Raw genomic sequence first — 7,774 nt, forward strand, 5'->3', positions numbered from 1 at the left:
TTTTTTTGATGCTGAGAATGTAACCGAAGCCCTTGGGTATGCGAGGCAGATACTCTATCCCTGAGATACAGCACCATCTTGTAAAACATTCTCTTAACTCCCTTCCATTTTCCCTCCCGGAGTCTCAATATGACCCTGCCTCTTAGTTAAGTCCTGCTTCTTTGTTCCTTTCCCTTCCCTTCTTCAAAATGTTCTTCTCCTATTGTTCCTCCTCTACTTTTGACATTTCCCTCTTTAAGTTATGGCATTAGTTTACATTTAACATAATGTTAATCAGGACTTACACTTAATAATTTTGTTCTTTTCTTTCTATGTATCTGTGACATTTTTATCTCTGTTCCTTCCCTTCCTTACATGAAAGAAAACATACTTTTTCTTTGTGGAGCAGGCTTTTTCACTTAACATGTTAATCTTCACTTTCATCCAATTTTCTGCCAATATAATTTTATTTTTCTTTATGGCTAGATAAAATACCATAGTTTTGCTCAATCGGTTGCTTACGGGTACTTGTGGTGATTGTATAGTTTGGTTACTATGCATAGTGTTACATAGAAAAACTGTAACTCTAACAATCGTTTTTTAAAAAAGGAAAAAAGAAAAGTATATGAGCATATCCATTGTCATTGTTAGTAGGATTATCTGGTATTTTGCCTTAATTTTGTATATTACATATGTATACATAGACATGCACACACAGACACACACACATATATATATCCCTGTCAGTTGAATATTTGGCAAATATTTTGTTCCATCCGGACGTAATCCAATTGATCAAGTCTTGTAACTGTTTCCTGAGCTATTGGACTCTTATTCTTCATAGATCTTAATTGGTTCCCCCTATATTGTCCTGTAGAAGCTTCAGAGTTTAGGTCTTTTATGAGTCAATTGTTGTATAAGTGGAGAGATAAAGACAAAGTTTCTGTTTTCTATTCAGTACTGGAAAACAGAATGCAGTTTTAAATTCAGAAACCAGATGTGGTTTATGGGATATCATATGCAGATGATAAGCATCATAAAGTACTAGAATTATTATTTATTCAAATATACTAAGGTGAAGGAGAATTTAATTTTCTCAGTTTATAAATGGATTTAGAGTTATGTGCAAAAAGGCTATATGCCTTTGCTCTATGTAACCCTAAAAGCGATAAATATTAGACTAAGAATATAAATCAATGGCAACAGAGTGATGGACTAGCATATGTAAAGTGCTGGGTTAAATCCTAGTCTGTGAAAGAAAACATAAAGCAATAGAGAAGGAAGAGGGAACATGATTTGATGGGTATATATTGCGAGATTCAACTGGAAGAAAGCTTGAATTGTAAAATTCAGCACTGGTTGACTGACTTTGGTAAGTCCCATAGCTTCTCTGAATGTCCATTTCCTTGCCTCTAGTGCCCGTGTTGCAGTGTTGTTTAGAGAAATAAACTGATGGATTGTGAAATTGGTTTTTGAGTTTAAAATGTTTTGTCCTTTTCTTCTAGTGTCTTAGTGCCCTCTGCTCATTCGTCTGCTCTATATTTCCCACACTGCATTGTAATTTATTTGTCTGTGGTGTCTGACTATTACTAGATTATCTTTTCTTAAAAGCAAGATTTTTATCTATCTTTGAACATCAAAGATTAACATGTAAATACTCAGCAGATACTCGATGAATATGTATATAAATGTTTCATGTGGAAGATGAACCGGGGAGACTCAAGTTTAACTCTAAATTTTCTGCTTATCACATGGTACTAAAAGTCTAGAAATAATAAGGTTGACATAGTAAGAAATTTTCAGAATGCAAAAACATGATGTTGCAGAATAGTTATAGATTTATTAAACCTCATATTAACATTCTCGAGCTTACTTTCTAAAGGGACATTGTTGAGATGGTTTAATTGAGTTTATGTCTAAGAAGGGAGGCTATGATTTGTCAAGTGAGAAGTAATTTTCTGGCTAAGGAATGATAACAGCTGAAATGAATCTCAAAAGTAGGAAATTTGGCAAAGGAATATTATGATTAAACAAATTCATTAGAACAGAAAGGTATTAAAAGCATTTTGGGGAGTGTGGTTAAATCATGGAAAACCAGGCTTCCTTATAAGGCACAAAACATTTTAAAGACAGGAAGCAGAGGCTTTGTTATTGTTTGAAAGAAATTGAAGGTGCATTTACAGGAAAGTATATCCAGTTAAAGAGTAGAAGAGATACATCTGCTGGAAAGGGTCTCGCCTAGAAAAGATCTTAAATACAAGTGGGGGGGGGGCTGTGAAGTACAAACAGTAAAATGAAAGAATAGTGGAAATTTGTTTTTAAATGACTTATAATTGTAACTTATAATTGAAGAAGAACAAGCATCCGGTGCAATGTTCTTGAATAAGACATTGACAAGAGAGGGCAGGAAAGGAAGCAGCATTAGGATTCTACTTTTGGACTGGACCTGAGGGAACTTAAGATGGAAGAGTTATTTCCGGAAAAGTCTCAAACAAGGTCTGTAGACAGAGCCCGTTACGAACCTGGTATGGTGCCCACGCCTTCAGCTCCCGCACCCCGGCTTGTTCATGCAATTCTTTGCATGTGCTATTGTCCTCTTGTTGCGCTTTTTGCTGTTTTGTTGGGCCTCTCTTTAAGGCATTTAATCAGATCTATCTCTCAACCATTTTATTGAGGTTTTAATTCCTCTTGTCATATTTTTAACTCCCAAGAGTTCTTTTAGTACCTCAAAAGTCCTCTTTATTACCTTAAAATTTCCTCTTCTTGTTTTATGGTTGTAATATCTCTGCTAATTGCTCCACGGATGCCTTATGATAGACTTTGAAAATTATTCTCCTGCGTTTGAAGGCTTCTTCCCAAGAGAGTAGACCCTTCAGTCTTCTGCTGAGGTGGGGGAAGGGAAGTTGCTGGGCTGTGACTAGTGGGTACAGGAATTTGTAGGTTTCTTAGCTTCTTAGGCTAACTTTCATAAGTCACCTTTTGTGCGTGCTTAGAGAAGGACTTGGCCTCTGAACATTCTTCAGCCGTTTTGGAGCTCTCAATATAAATTCAGTTGCCTCTCAGTTTTCTTTGCTATGAGGTTGGAAGGCAACTTTCTCAGATATATTGATTTACTTACTATTTACCTGGCCCACTATTTAGAGCTAAAATTTGTTCCAATGTTTTTCTTTCCTATAACATCTAAAGTTTTGCAATTATGACATTTTATAATTCATTTACTATATTTTTTATCGTGGTTTTGAAAAGGAAGCAGATCCAAATGTATGAGTTTGTGGTGATATATTTTGTTTGTGCTTTAACAAATAAAGCTTGCCTGAATATCAGACTAGCCACACTAGTTAGCCATAGAGGCCAGGCAATGGTGGCACACACATTTAAATCCAGCCTTTAGGAGACAGAGGCACAGAGATCTATGAGTTCAAGGTCATCCTGGGCTACACGAGATTGAATCAGTCTAAAAAAGAAACAGAGCCAAGTAGTGGTGACTCACACCTTTAATCCCAGAGCTAGGGAGGTGGAGTCAGGAAGGGACATGGCTGGGCAGAGAGAGGAATATAAGGCACGAGGAGACAGGAGCTTAGAGCATTTAGTCTGAGGATTCATAGGGACAAGATCGCCCCTTTGGTCTGAGGATTCAGTGGAGGTAAGAACTAGTGTCTGGCTGCTCTGCTTCTCTGATCTTTCAGCATTAACACCTATATCTGACTTCGGGCTTTTATTATTAAGATCAATTAGAATTCATGCTACATGAGTTCAATATGCTATCTTTAGTCAGACTCCTGTCAGCTAGGTCTTCATATCTTGTGACCATCCCCTTTATGTTTTAACTACCACATTATACAGACTCTTTCTATTTTTGGCTCCTTTCTTTTGTCATCTTCCCCCACAGGCTGATCTCCACCCGCCACACATACACTCTGCTACACATTAATTGCCCCCCCCCCATGCACGTAATTATAACAAATTGGAGTTTAAACCTCTTCAGCTCATTTTTTTAATTTTTATTTTTGAGCAGGGAAACATAGATTAGGAAAGGTGAGAGAGAACTCTTGAAAGTAGGAGGGTCTCTAAACAGGATGAATACCTCTTTAATTCATCCTGGATTTTGATGGGATAAAGTCTGTTTTCCTTAACATTCAGAGACTTCCATAAGTTAGTCTTTGTCTATGTCTTTTCAAGTTTGTATTTTGGGTATTCTAACACAACCATAGTCATCCCCACACTGACACTTTTAACAGTATGCAAATTTATCTGGAACAAGTGGAGACACAATTAGTATTGCCGCTGCTGTAGCTAGTCCATTTAGCAGGTGTTTATTGATTTTGAGTGCATCATACAGCCTATTTCAGTCTGGGTTTCAAAAACCTGTTTTCCATATATGTTGCTTCTTCAATGGGTTCGTTATACTGTATAGTGACATATTAATCTATACATTATTTCTATTTCTGCTAGATTTTGAAGATGTAAAGATCAGAGGATTTGTAATCATATTTGTAAATTAACTGCTATTGCATGATAGCATGTTTAAGTCTCAGCTTAAGGACCAATTTGTGCATTGTGATGTAATATGTTTCCAGGGCTTAACATTGTAACTAATTATTCTCACCAAAACAATGTTCTGACATTCGCATTAAATATCTTTATAACATTTTTCTGGCAGTATATTCTGCAATGGTGTTCTCTACCCCTCTCCTCAGAATTGTCTTCGCTGGTATCTTTATTAGGAATCTAATTCTTTGGATGGAAAATTCACCAGCTGATGTATCTTTTAGTACATTGGCAAGTCTGTTTGCATGTTGCTTTGGAGTTTCAGCACCACTAACATTTTTGGGGAGTGTACTTTGGGAAAAAGGAAAAGGTAAACTTTCAGAATACTGCTTTTGACTTTTGATTGATGCTTGAAATATCTTACTGTGTATATGCTATACATAAAATACAAAAATGCAAATAAAAACAACTTTAAAATCATTTTTAATTGAAGATATAAAGATAAGTAAAATACAGCAACACTTTAAGACACTGTTTAGTATACTTTCCACATCATCACATTTATCTTTGACGGACAAAATTAAAAGGACATAGTATAGAAAGGCTAACATCAACTGCCTTGGACTGCAAATGTTTTTATAGTGGGAGAAGAGAGCAAAGACACAATCGAGAAATGGGATGATCAGTTACAGATTTGCAGTTAGCCTAATTCTATGTATAAGAGAAAAGGAGCAGATGCCCCCAAAAGACTAAATGTGCCTACTCTGAAAAAGGACTGTACAAAACTAGTTTGAGACATGGGCGGGGAGGAGAGAAGTAAAACAAACAAACAAACAAAAACCCTGATGAAGTAGAAAATGGAGTTCTACAGAAAACAGGAAAAAGAAAAATTAAATACTGTTGACAAATTCATTGATAAATTTATTTAGAAGATACTTTTTTTTAGATAAATTTGGAGGGAGATTTTAAATATGCCTACTTCATATTAAAATGTGTTTGCAAAGGCAGATACCTGCAAAGGGCTGCAGGTGTCGATCAGTAGAGTGCTCGGCTACCAAGCAAAATGTCCTGGGTTCAATCCCTAGCAAAATCGGGATTTGATAGCACATGCCTGTGTGTAAATCACCACACCTGACTTCAAAGGCTAGTTGTTATAGCAAATAAAATATACTCCTGTTATAGCAAATAAAATATACTCTTAAAATGCTTTTACCTGTTACTTTTTATATTTTATGTAACTACTAAAAACCTTAAAAACTATATATATATATATGTATGTATGTATGTATCATATTCCTATTTACATTGTACTTTTATTGCACAGTGGTGATCTAGTCCTAGCCCATATGATGTTCATGTGTTGTTCAGGTTCAGGATTCTGTATTGTATTGTCATTATGTCTGTGAATTTGTCTCACTCACTCCTATTGTTGCTTTATGTATTTTTAAACAGTTTGAGTTTAACAGTTCAAACACAAGAGACTCCTCTCGTGAATCCCAAAAGGAGTTTCTTTACCAAGCCAACTATTATACTTGGTAGTCTTTTACCCGTTGGCTGTATTTTTCTGCAACTTCCTTACATTCTAAACCGTATTTGGTGAGTATCACATCTCAATAAATTCAAGTTTGGTTTAATCCATAACAATAGAGCATATTTATATGGTAATAGTTCAGTAATAATGTAATGGTTCAGGACTTGTGTGCAGTGTTCGAAGATAAAATCAAGGAAGATGGATGATAGGTACCAAAATAAAATTAAATTAATAAGTTCCAATATTGTACAGCACAGTAGAATGGCTTTAGTTTATAGTAATATACATATTTTATAAAGACTAGAAATTTTGTGTTGGTAGGATTGAACATAGGGCTTTCTTCATGCCAAGTAAAAACCTCAAAGTTTTAGTTTTGTTGATTAACTTTGTATCATTTCAAAGAGGTTAAATTCTTGTATAATATTTCATCTATCTTTACTTTATTCGGGAAATATTAATTTGGCTTTGGTTAATTTCCTAGGGAACAGATATAATTTGCAGCTTTTAAACATGACTCTAATGGAATTCTCTATGAAGATTTACTTTAAAAAATTAATAACCAGGGTTTGGGGCTGGAATGATAGCTCAGCCGTTGAGAGTACTTGTTGCTCTTCAAGAGGACCTAATTCAGTTCCCAGCACTCATGGCGGGTGCCTCACAACTTCCCGTAACTCCAGTTCTAGTAGCTAGCCTCTGTGAGCACAGGCACACACACACACACACACACACACACACACACACACACACACACACACATTTAAACAGACATCCACATAAATAAATTGAGGTCAGTGAGATTGCCAGTCCACCTGCATTTGATCATTGAATTCACACTATGGAAGGAATGAATTGACTCCCACCAGTAATCCTGTACCCTCCATACAGTGCAGTGGCATGCCTGCACCCCCACACATAGACACACAGGAAAAAAATTAAAATTGGAAAAGTAACCTCTTGGTAAGCTGTTTTCCGTGCCGTAGAGACATTGTCCAGGACTTAACTGAACCTCGTGGGACAGCAGGCATATGGAAACCCTAGGGTGGAAGGTACCTAAATATGGAAAGGGGAGATCTGATTTTTATATTTTAAATATTGCCCTTCCAAAGGAATATTTAGAATTCCTCCGCTAAAATTAATGTGAAGATTATTGGCTTTATTGGCTTTTGAGTTTTCATGTGTACTGAGCTGTACATAGTCCTTTTCTGTTTTCTTCCTGTCAACTATTAGATCTGGTGTCAGAATACCTGTTGCTTATACGGTTTTGTTTGCTACTTTTAACCTGTCGTGATTTAAGAATTATGATAATGTAATGGTTATATGTATTTTCAAAATGAGTAGCTGTGCCTTTTGTTTCAAAGCGCCCTAGCTTGAGCTGGGGAGGCAGCTTGGTAGGAGAGCGCTTGCTTAGGGTGCACAGGTCCTGGGTTCTATCCTCAGCACAGGCAAGAAGAAGACAAGTCAGCTCTGTGTGATGGCAAATGCCTGTGATCCCTGCCATCCCAACGATTTGTGAGGCTGAGGCAGGAAGAGCATGAGGACAGGTCCAGCCTCGGCTACATAGAGCAAGACCCTGCCTCCAAAAAATATGGGCAAGCGCTTTACTACATTAGCTTGATGACCGCTCTCTCATTTCTTCTTTTCAAGATAGGGTTTCTTTGTGTAGTCTTAACTGTCCCGGAACTAGTTCTGTAGGAGCTCATAGAGATCTGCCAGTCTCTGCCTCATGAGAGCTGGGATTAAGGTTGTGTGCCATCATGCTGGCTTTACCCCTTTCTT

The 7,774-nt window shown here is 36.7% G+C and overlaps 1 pseudogene; it reads left to right on the forward strand.

The window, feature by feature from the left end:
* Window positions 1-7,774, forward strand: part of LOC101997747 — a 69,869-nt pseudogene that overhangs the window by 57,772 nt on the left and 4,323 nt on the right.

The sequence above is a fragment of the Microtus ochrogaster genome, chromosome X (assembly GCF_000317375.1).
Source record: "Microtus ochrogaster isolate Prairie Vole_2 chromosome X, MicOch1.0, whole genome shotgun sequence".
NCBI classification, from domain to species: domain Eukaryota; kingdom Metazoa; phylum Chordata; class Mammalia; order Rodentia; family Cricetidae; genus Microtus; species Microtus ochrogaster.